The 18,145-nt window shown below is 36.1% G+C and overlaps 1 protein-coding gene across 2 annotated transcripts in view; it reads left to right on the top strand.

Annotated features, from left to right (window-relative positions):
* Positions 1-18,145, top strand: part of NLK (nemo like kinase) — a 145,746-nt gene that overhangs the window by 42,566 nt on the left and 85,035 nt on the right. The gene's annotated exons all lie outside the window — the stretch shown is intronic.

Genomic DNA, 18,145 nt, shown 5'->3' with positions numbered 1-18,145 from the left:
CCATGTTGTTGCACAAATCAATAGGTAATAACTTTTTATTGCTTAGTAGTAATCTGTTGTAGAGATATACCATAGTTTTGGGTTATTTCTAGTTTGGGGCTACTACAAATAAAGCTGCTATGGATATTCATGTCTAAGTCTTCGCATGGACTTATGTTTTCATTTCACCTAGGCATGGAATGGCTAGATGATAAGGTAAGTGTATGTACAACTTTTTTTTTAACAGTTCAAGAACAATTGAAATTATTTTTTATATATAAATATTTTTTATTTTTGGCTGCATTGGGTCTTCATTGCTGCGCGTGGGCTTTCTCTAGTTGCAGCAAGCGGGGGCTACTCTTCGTTGCAGTGCGTGGGCTTCTCATTGTGGTGGCTTCTCGTTGTGGAGCACAGGCTCTAGGCACGTGGGCTCAGTAGTTGTGGCTCACGGGTTCTAGAGCGCAGGCTCGGTAGTTGTGGCGCACGGGCTTAGTTGCTCCACAGCATGTGGGATCTTCCTGTACCAGGGCATGAACCCATGTCCCCTGCATTGGCAGGTGGATTCTGAACCACTGTGCCACCAGGGAAGCCCTTGTACGACTTCTTAAGCAGTTTTTCAGAGTGGTTTACCATTTTACGTCTCCAGCAGTGTGAGTTCCAGTTTCTCTACATCCTTGCTGATACTTAATAGGGTCAGTCTTTTGAATTTTAGGTATTTTAATAGGTATGTAGTGGTATCTTACTGTAGTTTTAATTTGCATTTTGCTAATGACTAGTGATTTGCCATTTGTATATCTTTTTTGAAGTGTCTGTTCAACTCTTTTCCTATTTTTAAAAAAATTGTTTTATTGATTTTTTTTGAGTTTTGAGAGTTTTTTTATTCTCAGTAAAAATCCTTTATCAGCTATATGATTTTCAGATAAGTTCTCCAGGTTGGTGACTTGTCTCTTATTCTCTTAACAGTGTCTTTTGAAGAGCAGAAGTTCTTAATTTTGATGACTTCCAATTTATCAGTTTTTAAATATGGAGCATGAATACTTTTTATGACTCCATTTTATTTTTCTGTTTGTCTTTTCACCTATAACTCTTTGCTTTGTTATTTTAGCAGTTACTTTAGGGTTTATACTATACATCTTTAACTCATCACAGAGTACCTTCAGCTGGTGTTATAATACTACTTTATACATAGCGTAAGAACCTTACAGGAACCTTACAGTAGTCTACTTCCATTTCTCCTTCTAGCCTTTGTGCTATTGGTGTCATATATTTTACTTTTACCTATGTTATCGTTGTTTTTAAAAACTTTTTTTTTGTTTTTACTTATACATGTTTTAAACCCCCACACCACGTTATTTTGCTTTAAACATTGATTATTTTTTAAGGAGATTTAAATAATACTAAAAGGTCTGTTATTATTGCCATGCTCTTCATTCCTTTGTGTAGATCCAGGTTTTTGTCTGGTATCATTTTCCTTCTGCTTAAAGGCTTCCTTTGCCATTACTTACAGTGCAAGTCTCCTGGTGATGAATTCTTTCAGCTTTTGCATGACTGAAAAAGTTTTTATTTCATCTTTGGTTTTGAAAGTTATTTTTGTTGGATTTGAAATTCTAGGGTGACTTTTTTTCATTTAAGTACTTTTAAGATGGTGTTCCAGTGTCTTCCACATGTTGTTGTTTTCATTGAGAAATAGGCTATAATCTTCACCTTTGTTCTCCTGTATGTAATATGTCTTTATTTTCTGAGTGCTTTTAAGATTTTCTCTTTATCAGTGGTTTTAAGCAATACCACCCCCCCCCCAGTTTTATTGCGATATAATTGACATATAGGACTGTATAAGTTTAAGGCGTGCAGTATAATAAAGGAAAGAAAAATTTTTTTCCCTGTGATGAGAACTTTTAGGATCTACTCTTTTAGCAACGTTCAAACATACCATAACATACATCAGTGTTAACTGTAGTCATCATGTATATTACATCCCCAGTATTTATTTATTTATTTATTTATTTGAAAGTTTGTACCTTTTGACCATACCTTCATCCAATTCCCCCATGCTCCACCAGTTTTAAACAATTTGATTATTATGTGCCTTGGTATAATTTTCTCGTGCTTGGAGTTCAGTGAATTTCTTGGATCTGTGGGCTTATAGTTTATTCATACAGTAGAATACTATGCTACACATAAAATGAGTGAACTCAATGTAGACAGATCAACATGGATAAATTTTAAAGTATGAATATCAAGGATTCACACCAGAGTCAGGATGTTGGTTAACTCTGGATAGGGAGAGAGTGAGGGACGGAGAGTCTTTTGATGCATCTGTATAGCATTTCATATTTTAACAAAAGGTATCTGAAGCAGATGTAGCAAACATTTTATCTGGGCAATGAGTACGTGAGTGTCTAATTTCTCTGTTTACATTTGTGTCTGAAATATAACTGATTTGAACAGAGGTCAATATAGTTCTTATAGCTTCCATGGCTTCCATTTTATTAAATATAAAATAAGTGCTCCCACATAAATCTCATCCACATATTTAGCTACATTTGATAATCTACCAAATAAAATTATTCCCATAGATTCAAGACCTGTTTCCAGTTAGTCTCCTTGAAAAAGTAATGATCAGAATTTTCATAGCGCTCTGTAAAATGAGTGTGTCTGTTTTGTGGGACCATTTTCCTGTTAGGAGACCCTTGTTGATTACCCTTTGAGGTATCCCAAAAGACACATTGCAAGTTTTATGGCATTTAATCCAAGTTAAAATAGATCATTACTGGGTAATGTTCCCTTCTTAGCCTTTTATTTTATTTTTTTGTTAATAATACACTTGTTATATATCTTCCAAAATAAAAAGCCTTTGTCATGCTGGCATCACATTTTTTTCTCTTGACAACTAGCCTTTCTTCTATGTCCTGAATGTCATTTTAATCATCTTTTGAAATGTTGCCAGGTAGGTGCCCCTTGTTGAACAAGAAAGACCTAGAAATCATTATAACTAACAATATACTTTTTTTTTTTTTCCAATTTTGTTGTTTTTCTTTCTTTTTTTTTTTTTTTTGCGGTACGCGGACCTCTCACTGCTGTGGCCTCACCCGTTGCGGAGCACAGGCTCCAGACGCGCAGGCTCAGCGGCCATGGCTCACGGGCCCAAGCCGCTCCGCGGCATGTGGGATCTTCCCGGACCGCGGCATGAACCCGTGTCCCCTGCATCGGCAGGCGGACTCTCAACCACTGCGCCACCAAGGAAGCCCACATGTTTTTCTTAAATGTGCTGTTAAAGAGCAAAACCTCTTCGGATTGGTGACATATAGCACCTGCACAGCGGCTTTTTCTTCCCATTTTTGAAGTAAAATGCTTCTCTGTCAGGACCAACTTTTCTTTGGTCCTATGCTTCTGGTCTTAATGCCTCAAGATTGGTATGTTGTTTGTAGCTTTAAAAAAGGCGGGGAGGTGAGGAAAGGGAGAATGAGGGAAAGGGAAGGCTTGTCAGCATTTTTGTCTTGGAAAAAGAATTTAGATAATTGAAATGTAGCATTTAATATGTTACCAGTTTCAGAAAACTTATAGATACACGTTTCTTTACAACAAATAAAAACCAATCTAGAACATTTTCTCAGTATGTGGTAATTTTTCCATTTTGGTGATACTTATTTTTCTCTTTGGAGGAAACCATAGTTTGCAAAGGAATTTTCTTTTCTTTCTTTCTTTTTTTGGTTTTTTTGGGGGTTTTTTTAGCTTTTTGACCGCTTGTGGGATCTTAGTTCCCCATCCAGGGATTGAACTCCCGCCCCCTGCAGTGGATTCGCAGACCGCCAGGGAAGTCCCTGCCAAGGAATTTTCTTTTTCCCATTAACTACATAAATATTTTGGAACAGTATTTTAGGATTTATCTTTCTGTTACTAAGGCTTTTCTATCCTCAAGCTCAGTGAACAATACATATTTTATAAAACTGCTTGTTTTCTAACCAAGTTTACATTAGTAAAGCCTCCCCTTTCAACAAACACCTACTGTGTAACAAGTGGTAGGGAGATAAAGGTGAAACAAACTGTCCTGTCCTTGTGCAGAAACAGCTAAGAAACTAAATGGTTTAATTTTTGTTATACTTTTCCTAATCTACATTTTTGAGAAATGCTGTCTCCCAACTAATGAATGATAACTGGCTGGGAAGGGGTTTGGGAGGAGGTGGGAACATACATTAATGAAACAAAGGACTTTGGTTTCTTTGAAATATTCTTGTGACCAGATGCTGGAAAAGTATACAATGGGTTTTTTAAATATAGTTCTGGCTCTGAAATACATACATACTTAATGAAACCAAAATTGAGCACTCCTAAAGTAGGCTGATCTATATATAATAGCATTTCCAAAAGTAGAGCTTTTGTGGGCGGTCCCCATTAATTCTCCCTCCCTGTCCTCACTGCATATTCCCTTAACTTACTCTATAAGCATATCAAGAGGAGCGATTTATAATGAAAAGAATTCTGTGAAATGTAATTGTGGTCAAAGGGGTCCTTAGAAGGTATAGAGGGACAGCTTTGTAATTGCTGCTTCATAGACCTTCAGGGTTCAGAGAAAGCTGCCTGGTATAGAAAAAAGAACACTTTAATCCAATCCCAGTACTGCTATTTATTCTCTGTGACCCAAGGCAAATTTGTTAACTTCTCTGGGCATCAGTTTTCCTTTTTGAAAAATGAAGGTAACAATCTTTCCCATGAAAATTGCACATCAAAGGCTCTCACTATTCATTTATTTCATTTGTTCAGCTAATTTATTGATGTTGCACTAGACTCCTTAATGGTTCCTGCTAGTGTTAATAATTGATGAACATTGTGTCAGGCCTTATTCAGCTGTCAGACTGCCAAAGTCAGGATATGGTTTGCATTAGAACACATTAGAATTTCAACTCAACATCTCCAAAAAGAGAATGACAAGAAAGATTACAAAAAATGACTATTGCTCAGTGACAAGGGTAGCAAAAAGGAGCTGTAATGTTTTTACTAGAAGATGATAGATTTGCAAGTTTTGCCAGTAGCAGTTATGTCCTCACCAGATGATACTTCATAACCTCTGAACAAGTAAAATGATTTGTTTTTATTTATGTGAAGTGAAATTAAGTTCTCTGAAAAGGCTATAATTTTCCACAAGTCCCTAGGATTTGCTATATAGGGAATGGTTACATTCTTCAGATTTCTGAACAAATACACCACCAGAACAAATCCAAAAGTAGTTTCGAGCCCAAGTAGTTTGAAAGTTGATGTCAAATTGTTCCTGTCCTGAATCTAAAAGCGAGAACACATTTCAATAAGGCTGCTTTTCTCTTTTGCACCTTTGAAATGACTATCGTGGGTATATTTATAAATAGTGCACTATTAACCCAGCTATAGCCACTTGTCCTTTGCTGGCTGAGTCCAAGGCTTGCATACCAGAAAGGGAAGTAGTCTGGGGAGAGATACAGGGAGTTGACAAAGGAGCTACTGATTTGCATCCATGATAATATATAATGTAAAGGTCAGTCATGAAGAGATTAAATATCTGAAAAAAGATTATTTTAGACATTGACATCTCCTAGGGGTTTGCTGGAAGGGCAAATTACAATGTTTATGATCTGTGAGGGGAAGGGAAGGAGAGACAAAAGCTAATATTTTTATACAGGTAAAAATGAACATCTAGTAAAAGTTGGTGTAAGAGTTGAGTCTTTTGGATTACAAAAGTTCAACTCAAACTAGCAAAAAAGATTTGTTGGCTCATATAACCAGACTTCAAGATGGATAGAAGTAGAACTAGCCTTAGGTGTAAATGAAATGTAAGACTTGAATATTATCAGGATTCTTGTCTCCTTTCTCTTTCTCTGCAAATTGTGATTATTTTCTTGAATTGGTTTCTCCACATGGCAGAGGCAGCTCTCAGTACACATCCTTACAGCTCTTCCTTAATGAAAGAGGAAAAGGGTTAGCTCCACTTTTTCAGTTTCCTAAGAAGTCTTTTTGGATGGTGGAGAATGTGATCTGCTTAGCAGTCTAAGATGAGAAAGAACATTGGGAAGGCACAAGTAATAGCCATCAGCCACCTCAAGTGGAAATTGTTGCTATGTGTACTAGGAGAAGATTGTATTCATGGGAGAAAAGACTGAGTTCTATATGGTACTGTTAAATGTCACACCGTACTACTGTTGCTGCCTCCTGGTCCTCGTCCTCCTGTTTTATCTCCCTCTCTCCCCAGCAATGCAGTACCCCTCAAACTAGGAGGGTAGTCAACTTAGACAGTCACCTGGACCCTAGGGGAAGAGTTTGCTGACCATTCTATTAGACATGGTAGTGCATCTGATTCATTCCATTTCTAACACAGATTAGTAGCTTCTACATGTGATGGAATTATTTTACTTTTTCTTTTCTTCTTCCCCAGACTATAACTGACATGGTTGTGAAAGAAATTTAGAGTTCTTTGGAAAAGATGCATCTGTCTATCCAAGGCTCAATTCTACAGTCAAGGATCCTATTGCTATTGTGTAATTTCTTAATCTTCAAGGGCTTTATTATAAAGCAAGGTGTCAGTAAAATTCACTTCTTTATCAGGATGTAAAGTATCATATGATGCCAAATCTGCACTTAAATATAGTGGAAGTGATTATTCCCTTAGGTTTTCCCTCCCCTCTGCTTCCCCTGGATTGCATCAATCCTTAAAGTTACATTTAAAAATTACATCAATAGTACAGCCAGATGGCATTCTGACACTCACTGTAAGTTTTCTAGGATTTTCTAAAATAGCTGGCTCAAATAGAAGTCATCTTCCGTCAAGTATGTTCCTGTCCTTTTCTCTTCGTTGTGTGTTTCAACTGTTGCTCTTTTCTTAAAATCATAACACCTGAATGGAGAATTTACTTTTCCAAAATTTCCCATGTTTCTCCATCGAAGTCTCTCTCACAGATTAAATGTAATTGTACATTCATCATGATGCCTTACTTATTAAATAGTGATATTCAAGCAGTTGTCAGCACAAGCATTCTTTTATAGGTCAAGAATATACTTCTTTTGAAAAAGTTGAAAAAGAATGGTAGCTACTTAACTGGTTTCAGAAGAATCTAGTTTAAACAGCATTCTGTGACATGAACATGCTAGCCACTGTACTACAGAAACAAGGCTTAAGTAGCATCTTGGACTTCTTACTGACTCACTGAAAATAGGAATTGTTGTTGAAGAGGATCACAAAATGCATATGTTCTTGATTCTACTATGTAAAATTATAATTTCACACATGACAAAAAAAGTACAATATAGTTTACTTTTACCCTAGTTTACTTAATTAAGCCTAAAAAAATGTGCTGACCAAAACCTAACAGAACTGTTATTATTGTGACTCACTTGGTATAGACTTGAGTTTTTGAAAACGAAGTGTTCTTAAATTTTTAAAAGTCCTTCTCTAGTATAGCCTCAGATCTCTGGACCTAAGGCAATATAATCAAAGGAGTACTGAAGGAGGAGAAAATGTCTGTCAACCATTGCACTTGGACTGAGAGGTTACCTTAACTTTAATGTTGGAATCCTGACACCTGGCAAACAAAAGACATGCTTTCAGTGGGCCACTGATATGTCAGTTAAAAGCTCCTGTAGATCTTGAAGACACTTCTCTAGTTACACACTCCCACCTCTATTTCCAAACTGCAGAGAGAAAAGGAAAAATAATCTTGAAACATCTTCGTCTTCCTCAATAAAGAAATGAGGCCCTAATAAAAATTTACTTTTACAAATCATTAATGTCAGGGAAACAGTTTAAGAAATCCCTTACTATTGGTAGTTAAAGAATCATTTCCTTCTGTTAGAAAATAAGAGGTGCATTCTTCTCCCAGCAGTTGCCTTGTAGGATATATGAATGCAACACTATGGGGTCTAAACAGTGATGTGATGGAGCCTTTCCCTTGTTTCATGCTTTGTTTTGTCTGGCTGTGTCTTAATATGTTGCAGCATCACATCCCATCACCACCATCTCCAGTCACACTTAATGATAGTTTTATTCTTCTTCCACCTGATGGAACTTTGCTTGAGCCAAATGCTTGTATTTCAGTTTGGTTTTTTTTGTTTATTTTCTTTTTTTTTAATTTAATTTTTATTTTATATTGGGGTATAGTTGATTTACAATGTTTTGTTAGTTTCAGGTATACAGCAAAGTGATTCAGTTATACATGCATCCATTCTTTTTCAGATTCTTTTCCCATATAGGTTATTACAGAATACTGAGTAGAGTTCCCTGTGCTATACAGTAGGTCCTTGTTGATTATCTATTTTATATATAATAGTGTGTATATGCTAATCCCAAACTCCTAATTTATCCCTCCACCCCCCACCTTTCCCCTTTGGTAACCATAGTTTGTTTTCAAAATCTGTGAGTCTGTGTCTGTTTTGTAAGTAAGTTCATTTGTATCATCTTTTTTAGATTCCACATTGTATTTCACTTTGGTTTGGGATGTAATTTAACTTAAAAATGAGGCACCAAGGTAAAATGGCCATATTACAAGTTATTTTTATCGTGTAACTTCTGAAGGCAACTGCACAAAAAAAATGTTCATAATGCAAAGATAGTTCAGATAGTTGATTGATTATGGAAAAACTTAAATTTAACTAATGTATAATATTTATAATTGACCATTTCTCCCAAATGTAATTATTTCCTTTATTAAGAAGGTTTAATAAATGAGTTTCATTTCTTGTGTATTTGTAAATTTAACTTGTTTTCTTTGATTTGGCATTAAATGAATGAAATTCAAATCTTTATAGTCAAATTTACAAACATATTACATAGGTTATTTACTCTCTTCTTTGAATTAAGATATGCTGAGTTGCAGGGCAAATTTGTTAGGCATAATACTATTTGTTAGGTGGAAATCCAAGTTGTATTTCATTTTTATAAATTAATTATCCTTACTTTGAATATCTGAACCTCATTGGATTGGGAAACTATTTTAAAGTAGGCACAATAAATTATTAGCCTCAAATAACTGTTAGTGTATTGTTCTTTTCTGTTTGAATTACCTGTAGTTGTGGGACTATTAGACATCTTATTTCCTGATGCTGACGTGGTTATATTGATAGATGCTATACATTTTCACTATCTTCAAGTAAGATAACTGACTTTAAATTTTAGCAACTAGGAGACCATTGAGGATATATCACTTTTTAGTTGTGATTCCTGCCTTTGTTAATCTCCTTGACAGGTTGATAGTGAATGTTCCCTGGGTTTAAATTCACCAGGATTTAATAAGGATCTTATTCTTTTCTTTCTTTCTTTTTTCTTCTTTAAGTGAATGTTTACAAGATATCCCAGACTAGTCGACCAGGGTTTATTTCTTAACACTTTGCATTTGCCAGTAATTTTTAAAAGCATTGACTGATTTTTAGTATATTAAATCTTCCTTAGAACTAGAAATGGCCAATCCTGCACCTTACCATTTTTCTTTTATAGATAAGGAACTGAGACCCAAGTTATACAAACCTAAAAAGTGTATACTGGAACCTTCTGTTACTCCTTTGTCTATTACAGGGCAAACTGTAAGTAAATCATTAAAATAACTAATTAAATTTGTGGGTCAAAGCCCTTTTGAAGTGAAATAGTTGCTCATATCAGATCTTTTGTGATAATACTGAGTAAAGTCCAAAGGTTCTTTTTTTCCTTCTTTCCATTAATCGTCGTAAGAATTAGACAGAAAATATGACTTCATATGCCCAATCTGGGGTAAAAGAGGACAGTAATGATTAATTAGTTTTCTTCTAATATTAGAAATCTGACTGTTGTGATACTTATAGTCACTTCTTTATACCATAACTCCCACAGGTAGAGGATAAACATTTTTGTGAAAGGTACCAACGTAAAATGCAGTAAAGAAGTATATTTTCATACATCGGGAAGGACACGTATGTTATTGGGCACATCATTTTAATTGAATGAATGTTTTATTATTTAACTGATCACCTGTTGTTGGACATACAGGGCTTTATCCCAGTTATTTGTCATCATTATAAAGAGCTTTCCAGTACTATTCTTGTATATAGTCTTATTTAACTTTTATGATTATTTCTGTAGTAAAAATTCCTAGAAAAAGAATTGCTGGGTCAAAAGGTCCACTCATTTTTAAAGAATTTATGTGTACAGTGCCAAATTACTTTCAAGAAATGTTGTACTAATTAATGCCTTTCATCATTAGTATAGTATTTAACCAAGGCAAATGGAGAAAAAACAACAGCTCTTGGTTTCAGTGTCATTTCTTTCTTTCTTTCTTTCTTTTTGACTTAAACAACAAATTATTTTTTTAACATGTATATACTGCAATTTTATTTCAATCACACAAACAAAGTTGGCATGTAGGAAATTTAAATGAAACAGTACTGTAAAAATAGCAGAGAACCAAAAAATCTAAAAAAGGAAATACACCTAAAGCGTGAGAATTCAACATTCATTAGTGTTTCATCTTCAGATTTGATTGATGCTTGCAAATTTTGAAACAAACTTTGAGATCATGGTGACTATCATGAAGAGATTTTAGCACCAGCACTAAGATTTGTACATTCAGTTGGTTAGCAATTGACTTGTTAGCCATTTACATAGTGTATAGTACAGATTTGTCACAGGTCAGATCACAGTGGTGAAGGAAAGAAGTACCTTCCTGAAATTAGAGAGGATCCCCTAAACTGCACTCAGCTTAAGACATGCAGTGTACAGGAGCATGAAAACCATCATAATAATGTGGCTCCAAGGAAGATAGTTTTGTTAAGGAAAATAACCTAAACTTCTATTTCCCATTTTAATTACTGAAATCTCTAACAATGACAAAACTGTCACCTAGGACAGTAAATGTATACAGTAATTCAATCAGACTTCTTGGAAAGAACACATTTAGCAATCTGGGATAATGCAGAATGACAGGAAATATAATGTGATTTAACAGTGGTTCTTTTTGTCATTTTACACAGACATCATGTTAATACTAGACCAAGGCACAAAACGTTTAGTACATAAACCAGTTTCTTTTTGAAGATCTAGCATTGGACTTCCCTGGTGGCACAGTGGTTAAGAATCTGCCTGCCAGTGCAGGGGACACGGGTTTAAGCCCTGGTTCAGGAAGATCCCACATGCCGTGGAGCAACTAAGCCCGTGTGCCACAACTACGGAGCCTGTGCTCTAGAGCCCACGAGCCACAACTGCTGAAGCCTGCACGCCTAGAGCCCATGCTCCGCAATGAGAAGCCACCGCAATGAGAAGCCTGCGCACCGCAGCGAAGAGTAGTCCCTGCTCACAGCAACAAAGACCCAATGCAGCCAAAAAATAATTAATTAATTTTAAAAAGATCTAGCATTTTTATCGCAGTCTTTTATCTTACTTTGGGCCACTTGTACCCAGTACTCTATCCTACTGTAGACTGTTTAACTTAATCAAAAAATCAAAAGTGATTTCTGACCAGATTTTGGGGGGACATAAACATTTATATCATCAGTGTTTGTACTAGTGAAGTGGAGCACCATTTCTTTTGTTTTCTGACTGTGTGTTCTTATATATACAGTAAAATACACTCATTTTAATGGTACACTTTGATGAACTTTGATAGTTATATGCATTTGTGCAACCACCATCACAATCAGGACATTAGAATGGATCTCTAACCCTAAAAAGTTTCTTCCCATTCGTTTGCAGTTGGTCCCCTCTCCCACCCGCAACCCCAGGCAACTATTGATCTACTTCCTGTCCCTATAGTTTTGTCTTTTCTAGAGTTTCAAACAAGTGGAATCATATATAGTACATGGTCTTTTGTGTTTGACTTCTTTTACCTAGCATAATGTTTTGAGATTCATCATGTTGTTTATTAATATTTCAATTGTTTGTAATATCAAGTTGTATTACATATACTATGGATGTACTAAAATTTACCATTCATCACTTGATGGACATTTGGAGTGCACTGAATTTTTGGCTGTTATGAATTTCTGTGTACAAGTCTTTACATGGATATATATTTTCATTGTTCTTGGGCAAATACCTAGAGGTAGAATTGCTAGGTCACATGCTAAGTATATGCTTAAGTTTATAAGATACTGCCATAACGCTTTCCAGTGTGTCTGTATATTTTATATTCCCACCAGCAATGTATGAGAGTTCAAGCTGCTCCAAATCCTCACCACCACTCTTTATTGTCAGTCTTGTTTTTTCTCCCTTATGAGCTTATATTTTATTGGAATAGAGAGACATGTCCATAATCACAGTGTAGTGTGGCTAGTGCTAAAAATGTCAGTCTTGTTACGCTTTAGTCATTCTAGAGTGAGCGTGTAGTAGAATCTCACTGTGGCTTTAGTTTGCATTTCTTTGACTACTGATGTTGAATTTTGGTTTTCTTGTGCATATTCTCCATCTGCGTATCTTCTCTCTTTTTTTTTGGCTGCGTTGGGTCTTCGTTGCTGTGAGCGGGCTTTCTCTAGTTGCGGCGAGCGGGAGCTACTCTTCATTGCAGCGTGCGGAATTCTCATTGCGGTGGCTTCTCTTTGTTACAGAGCACAGGCTCTAGGTGCGTGGGCTCCAGAGCGCAGGCTCAGTAGTTGTGACTCATGGGCTTAGTTACTCTGTGGCATGTGGAATCTTCCCAGACTAGGGATTGAACCTGTGTCCCCTGCATTGGCAGGCGGACCACTGCGCCACTGGGTAAGTCCCCTGCATATCTTCTTTTATAAAGTGTGCACGTCTTTTGCCCATTTTTAATTGGATTGTTAGTCTTTTTACTATGGAAAGAGATATAAATATTCTGGATACAGGCCTTTTGTCAGATGTTTTAAAAAAATTTTCTCCCATTTAGTAGCTTGCCTTTTCATTTTCTCAGCAGTTTCTTTAGAAGAGCAAAAGGGTTTTTTTGTGGTTTTTTGTTTGTTTTTCTTTTCCATTATGGTGTGTTACAGGTTATTAATATAGTTCCCTGTGCTATACAATAGGATCTTGTTGTTTATCCATTCTATATATAATAGTTTGCATCTGCTAGCCCCAAACTGCCAATCCAGCCCTCCCCTCTCTCCCTTGGCAACCACAAGTCTGTTCTCTATGTCTGTGGGTCTGTTTCTATTTCGTAGATAAGTTCATTTGTGTCATATTTTAGATTCCACATATAAGTGATGTCATATGGTATTTGTCTTTCTCCTTCTGACTTACTTCGGAACAGTAATCTCTAGGTCCATCCATGTAGCAGCAAATGGCATTATTTCATTCTTTTTTGTGGCTAATATTCCTGTGTGTGTGTCACATCTTCTTTATCCATTCATGTGTCAATGGACATTTAGGTTGCTTCCATGTCTTGGCTATTGTGAATAGTGTGGCAGTGAACGTAGGGGGTGCATGTATCTTTTTGAATTATAGTTTTTTCTGGATATATGCCCAGGAGTAGAATTGCTGGATGATATGGCAACTCTATTTTTAATTCTCTGAAGAATCTCCATACTGTTCTCCATAGTGGCTGCACCAATTTATATTCCCATCAGCAGCATAGGAGGGTTTCCTTTTCTCCACATCCTCTCCAGCATTTGTTATTTGTAGAAGGGCAAAATTTTTTATCTCAATAAAGTTCATTTCATCTTTTTTTTTTAATTTATTTATTTATATTTGGCTGTGTTGGGTCTTCATTGCTGCGCGCAGGCTTTCTCTGGTTGCCGCAAGTAGGGGGCTACTCATCGTTGCAGTGCGCAGGCTTCTCATTGCAGTGGCTTCTCTCATTGCGGAGCATGAGCTCTAGGCATGGGGGCTTCAGTAGTTGCAGCACGCGGTAGTTGTGGCGCACGGGCTTAGTTGCTCCGCGGCATGTGGGATCTTCCCAAACCAGGGCTCAAACCCGTGTCCCCTGCATTGGCAAGCGGATTCTTAACCACTGCACCACCAGGGAAGTCCATTTCATCTTTTTTTTTTTTCCTTTTATAGTTTGTGCTTCTTTATGTCCTATTTTAGAAATCTTTGTCTAACTCAAAGTCGCAAAAATTTTCTATTATTTTTTCTGAAAGTTCATAGTTTTAACTCTTATATTTAGGTCTGTGATTAACTTGGAATGAATTTTGTATATAGCGTGAGTTACGGGTCATGTTCATTGTTCCCCATATGGTTATCCCATTGTTCCAGCACCACTGATTGAAAAACTCTTTCCTTCCATTGAAACTACCTTGGCCTCTCTTTGTTGAAAATCAGTTGACATGTAAGCATGGGTCTGTTTTGGAGTCTGCTCTGTTTTATGTCTGTGTGTCTATCATTATGCCAATACCACACCATCTTGATTTCTGTAGCTTTAAAATAAGTCCCGAAATCAAGTATTGTAAATCCTTAAAATCAGTTGTTGATTTCTTCAAAAAAAATTGCAGAATTTTGATTGGAATTGCATTGAATATAAAGATCAATTTTGGAAGTTTGCTGTTTGAGCAATATTAAGTCCTTGAAGCTGATGAACATGGGTCCATGGACATAGTATATTTTTATTTAAGTTGTCTATAATTTCCCATTGCAATGTTTTATAGTTCTCAGTGTATAGATCTTGCACATCTTTCATTAAATTTATTCTTAAGTATATTATTTTTTCATTCTATTTTATTGTAAATGGGGTTGTTTTTTAAATTTTTATCTTCTAATTGTTTATTGATAGTATATAGAAATACACTTGGATTTTGGTTTTTGGTTGATTTTTTTTTTTTTTTTTTTTTTTTGCGGTACGCGGGCCTCTCACCGCTGCCGCCTCTCCCGTTGCGGAGCACAGGCTCCGGACGCACAGCCTCAGCGGCCATGGCTCACGGGCCCAGCCGCTCCGCGGCATGTGGGATCCTCCCGGACCGGGGCACGAACCCGCGTCCCCTGCATCGGCAGGCGGACTCCCAACCACTGCGCCACCAGGGAAGCCCGGATTTTGTTTATTAACCTCATATCCTGGAACTGTGCTACATTAACTTATTAGTTCTAGTAGCTTTGTTGTAGATTCCTTAGTGTTTGATATGTGCGTGAACATGTCATCTATCAATGGGGGCAATTTTACTTCTTAAATTCTCACCCATATACCTTTTATTTATTTTCCCCCTTATTGCATTGGCTAGGTACTCCAGAACACTGTTTAAATGGAAGTGGGGAGAGTGGACATCCTTGCCTTGTTTGTGATCTTAGAAAACATTGAGCCTTTCATCATTCTTTTTTTTTTTAAGATTTTTGATGTGGACCATTTTTAAAGTCTTTATTGAATTTGTTACAATATTGCTTCTGTTTTATGTTTTGGTTTTTTGGCCACAAGGCATGTGGGATCTTAGCTCCTGGCCAGGGATTGAACCTGCACCCCCTGCATTGGAAGGCGAAGTCTTAACTGCTGGACCTCCAGGGAAGTCTCGAGCTTTTTATCATTGAGTATGATTTTAGCTGTTAGTTTTAATCTGGTTGAGAACGTTATCTACCTTTAATTATGAAAGAATATTAAATTTTGTCAAGTGCTTTTTCGGTGTTTATTCAGACAGTTGCGTTCCTTTTCTCCTTTATTCTAATATGTTGAATTGCTTTGATTTGCAGAAGTTAAACTAACCTTGAGTTCCCAGATTAAACCCCACTTGATTGTAATGAATTTTCCTTTGTATATACCATTGGATTCAATTTGTTAACATTTCGTTAAGGATTTTTGCACTTATGTTTTATGTTCTTGAGGTGGTCTATAATTCTCTTCTGATGTCTGTGTCTGCCTTTTATATTAGGATAATACTGATCTTATAAAATGAATTGAATATTGTTCCTGCCTTCTTTATTTGGATAATACTGATCTTATAAAATGAATTGAATATTGTTCCTGCCTTCTTTATTTTCTGAAAGAGTTTGTGTAAAATTGGTTTTGTTTCCTTAAACATTTGGTAGAATATACCAGGGAAGCCATCTGTGTCTTGAATTTTTCTTAAAGGAAGTTTTAAAAGTATGAATGCAACTTCTTTAGTTGATATAGGGTTATTAAGGTTATCTGTTTCTTCTTGGGTCAATTTTGGTCATTTGTATCTTACAAGAAATTTGTTCATTTCATCTAGGTTGTTAAATTTATTAGCATAAAAAAATTAATAATAGTCCCTTATACTTTTTTTTTTTTTTTTTTTTTTGCGGTACGCGGGCCTCTCACTGTTGTGGCCTCTCCCGTTGCGGAGCACAGGCTCTGGACGCGCAGGCTCAGCGGCCATGGCTCACGGGCCTAGCCGCTCCGCGGCATGTGGGATCTTCCCGGACCGGGGCACGAACCCTCATCCCCTGCATCGGCAGGCGGACTCTCAATCACTGCGCCACCAGGGAAGCCCCCCTTATACTTTTAATAGCTGCAGGCTCTGTAGTGATATACCCATATTCATTTCTGATACTGATAAGTTGTCGCCTCTCATACTTTTTCTTTTTTCTTCTTGATCAGTATTGCCAGAGGCTTAGCAATTTTATCAGTCTTTTTAAAGAACTAGCTTTTGGTTTCATTAATTTTTGTCTATTATTTTTCTTTAATTGATTTCTGCCCTTTATTGTTTCCTTCCTGGTTATTTTGGGTTTCATTTGCTATTCCTTTTCTGGCTTCTTAAAATGAAAATTCACGTTATTGATGTCAGATATCTTTTCCTAACACAATCATCCAAAGTGGTAAGTTTCCTTGTAAACAGTTTTAATTGCATCCCAAATTTTGCTCTGTGGTATTTTCATTTTCCTTCCATTCAAAATATTTTCAAATTTCTTTTGTGGTTTCTTGTTTGACTCACTGATTATTTAGAAGTGTGTTGTTAATTTCCAAATATTTCTGTTTTTCTCTTGATCTTATTGTTAAAGGTTTCTAATTTAATTCCATTATGGCCAAAGAACATTCTTTATGTAATCTTAATCTTTTTTAATTTATTGAAATGTTTTACAGCTCAGGATATGGTCTATCATGGTAAACATATAGCATATGCTTATGAAAAGAATTTCTATTCTGCTGTTGTTGAGTATGATGTTCTATAAATACAAAGTAAGGAAAGGTCACCTATGTCTTTTCTGATATTGCCTAGCTGTTTTGCCAATTACTATGAGAGGTGTTAAAATCACAATTATAGTTGTGGAATGATCTGCTTCTCTTTTTAGTTCTGTGAATTTTAGTTTCATTTATTTTGAAGCTCTGTTATTGGCCACATGCACACTTATGATTGCTTTGTCTTCCTGAAAAATTGTCCTTTATGTATATAGCATGCCTCTCTTTGTATTTTGAACAAATTTTGTGTTGAAATCTGTTTTATCTAATATTAATATTCCAGCCTTCTTATGATTACTGTTTACAAGGTGTATTATTTTCCATCCATTTACTTTTACCCTATCTGTCTTTATGGTTTAACTGTGTCTCTTTGAATATTTATTTATTTATTTATTTATTTATTTATTTATTTATTTATTTATTTGGCTGCGCCGGGTCTTTGTTGTGACATGCGGGATCTTAGTTGCAGCATGCGGGATCTAGTTCCCTGACCAGGGATCGAACCTGGGCCCTCTGCATTGCGAGTGTGGAGTCTTAACTACTGGACCACCAGGGAAGTCCCTGTGTCTCTTATAGACAGCACAGAGTGGGTAATTGTTTTATTATCCATTCTGACAGTCTCTGCCTTTTAATTGTAATTTTTAGTCCATTAATGTTTAACATAATTAGTGATATGGTCACGTTTGGGTTACCATATTATTTTTTGTTTTCTGTTGTGTCCTGTTTTTTGTTTTTATGTTCCTTTGCCTATCCCCCTCACTTTTGGATTATTTGAAGTATATTTTTAGAATTTGACTTTAATTTCCTTTTGGTATTTTGGCTGTACTTCTTCGCATTATGTTTTTAGTAGTTGCCCTAGGGATGGTGGTATACATCCTTAGCTTTTCACAGCTCACCTACAATTAATAACATATTACTTCTCATTAAATATTGAAATCTTGCAGTGTTATAGCTCTCAAACCAGCTCATCCTTTATATTATAGTTGTTATATGTAGTGCCTTATGAGCCATAAAATAGTGATATAGGTTTTTCTTTGAACTGTTTAATGGTTTATAAAGAATTAAGAGGAAAAGGCAATCAGGAAGAAAGTTTTTGCATTAACCAGATATTTATCATTTTCAGTGTTCTTTATTGTTTTCTGAGGATCCAAGTTTTTATCTGGTATCAATTCCCTTAA

The sequence above is a fragment of the Grampus griseus genome (assembly GCF_964374135.1).
Source record: "Grampus griseus genome assembly, chromosome: 20".
In the NCBI taxonomy this organism is placed as follows: domain Eukaryota; kingdom Metazoa; phylum Chordata; class Mammalia; order Artiodactyla; family Delphinidae; genus Grampus; species Grampus griseus.
This window is presented reverse-complemented; position numbering and strand designations above follow the sequence as displayed.